This window comes from Globicephala melas, chromosome 9 (assembly GCF_963455315.2).
Source record: "Globicephala melas chromosome 9, mGloMel1.2, whole genome shotgun sequence".
NCBI classification, from domain to species: Eukaryota; Metazoa; Chordata; class Mammalia; order Artiodactyla; family Delphinidae; genus Globicephala; species Globicephala melas.
The window spans coordinates 34772134-34774633 of NC_083322.1; the positions used below are offsets into that span (position 1 = coordinate 34772134).

At 29.3% G+C, this 2500-nt stretch overlaps 1 protein-coding gene across 3 annotated transcripts in view; it reads right to left on the reverse strand.

Moving 5' to 3' along the window:
* The window catches only part of FOXP2 (forkhead box P2), a 528540-nt gene that overhangs the window by 247641 nt on the left and 278399 nt on the right, over positions 1-2500 (reverse strand). The gene's annotated exons all lie outside the window — the stretch shown is intronic.

Below are 2500 nucleotides of genomic sequence, written 5' to 3' on the forward strand. Positions count from 1 at the left end.
ATCAGGGTTAAAGACATTCAAAATGAAATGAAATCACAGTATTATTTTGTAAATGTCAAATACTATGCTTTTGAAAAAAATCACTGCTCTCAATTTCATTTTGAAAATAAAATATGGGGATTCTAGCATTTAAATGGTTACTCAAAGACTCTGTTTTGAATACTAGGGATAAAGGAACTGACAGTAAGAAAGTACTGACCAGATGTTTTTAAACACCATCACCTGAAACACCTTCAAAGCAGTACAATCTCATAAAACATTCAGAAAGATTATCTGACTTAATGAATGCTCAAAATGCAAGCTCAAATCTACCCTGTAAAGCAATCAAGTTTTTAGCAACTATTTTGACCTTAGTGACACAAACAATGAATTCTGCAAACCTAATATCAAAATAAAATTCTACATCTAATGCAGAATAATTTCTCAATGTAGTTAATCTAAAACAACATTTGAAATACGTTACCTCCATATATTATACATTCTGGTATTTAGTACTAATTTTAGAAGATTAGAAAAGAATGAGGGAGATAGTAATTTCATCAGGAGAAAGCTTTTTTGTTACTAATTTTTCAGTGAATATAAAACAGCAAAGCGTACCAACAAGGATGTGGCTCCTACGAACATATCCATTACATTACAATGATATTACAATATTAAAACTTAAAGAAGATACTCCAGCTTTCAGAAATATTTCAATATTAGTAAACAAAATGCAAGAAAAAATACTAGCTATAATTTATTAATCCCTTTTACTCTGCCAGTCCATTTATCATTAAGTATTTGTTATAATGTATTCCAAACACTAACCCTTCCTCCTAAATACATGCCTGATTTAATTCAAACTGCTCACCTCCATGAAAATACAAAAGCCATAAAAATCAAGGTAAACATTCTGTTCTCCAAACAGGCCATATTCTGCCAGAAGTTCATGGCAAACAAAATTCAACTTTGTTCACATCACTCACTGCCTCCTAAATTATATTTATAAATAAGACACCTTAGCCAAAAATAATTAGTCCGTTATACTTTTAAGACATAATTGAATTTTTTGTTCAAAACTGTACAATTAAATAACACCAAGTAAAGATACATTTGTAAATTTATTTCACTTCTCATGAATTTGTTTTAATACTTCCCCATGGTTTGTATTTTTTCTGAAACGTATTGAATACGTTAGAATTAAAAGCAATCACTGCATTCATTTTATAAAAAGGACATTCCAATCCTTAATGAACTTAAAGGCCTAGTTGAAAACACACTCATGGAAGGACAGAAATTCAATAACCTTAACTGTCTAACTATATTAATACATTTAAACTATAACCAAGGGAAGAGACATTTACAAAGGTTTTTGCATGTTTATTTATTAAATCATTACATATCTTCCTGTAGACACTTCCTGAACTGTCTTTGGTAGACACCTACTATACCCATTGTGTTAAATCACTTCTAGAAGGCACTCCACAAACATGCAATACATGACTAAACTTTCTAAGTTATCTGAAGGACATAACTTTTTGTATTTACTTCTGTTTAAGGTTTATATAAACAAACTGTGTAGAACAAAGTAAACTTCAAACTCACGTTATAAACACACCTTACAGAACTTATCATAAAATGCCTCCAGAGTACTATAAAGTATAGCCATGATTTTACTCTGTTTTCTTTATAAGAAAAAATCTAATCAGAGTTTTAAGAAAAATAAGTTACTTCTCTGCATTTCCTTTCGGAACCTGTTGTCTATTAGTACTAAACTGTAATGTTTATTTTCAGTTGTCATTTTCACTTGCCTTTATAAATGCAGTTTAATGTGTTCTCAGACAAAATAGAATTTGGCTAAAATTCTAAGGACTCTGACTTAGGGAAGTCAGTAGCAATATTATAGCATTCCACTGGTATGATATTTCTATAAATACATTGAAAGGAAAAAAGGGTTATCTTGAAACCTGCATTTATTTAAAGTAATGTGTAAAATAGGCTAATTCTGCAACTTTGGTAGGCATTTAAATCCTATGATGGTGAAAGCAAAATTTTTTGAAACAAAATAAAAATTATCTTCCCAATAACTGCTGTCTATTAAAAGAGACATAATTCCCAAATAATAGGGAACTTATTCAAAGAGCTGTATATAGAGCTTTTAAAAGATTATTCTTGAAAACAATGCCTAAAGGTTGAGATAGTACTCAGTACATATACTCTAAGGTAACTTTCTAAAGGCTGTTATTATTTAAAATAATGATTCTATTAAATTTTACTCTAGTGTGGGCACTTGCTTTAACTTTTGAGCTGCATTCTCTCTCATTATATTCCAACTTAAAAATGTAAACGATACATCACTTAATTTGAAACAATTTTCAATAATACTTCATTATATTTTCATTTTAATGATCTTTTCATGTTTAGTCTGAATGCTATCCAGAGTTTGAAAGAAATCACCTTTATTTTAAAACAAGTATAATCTTATTTTCAAAAAGGGATACTAATTCTGGCCTAATATAAG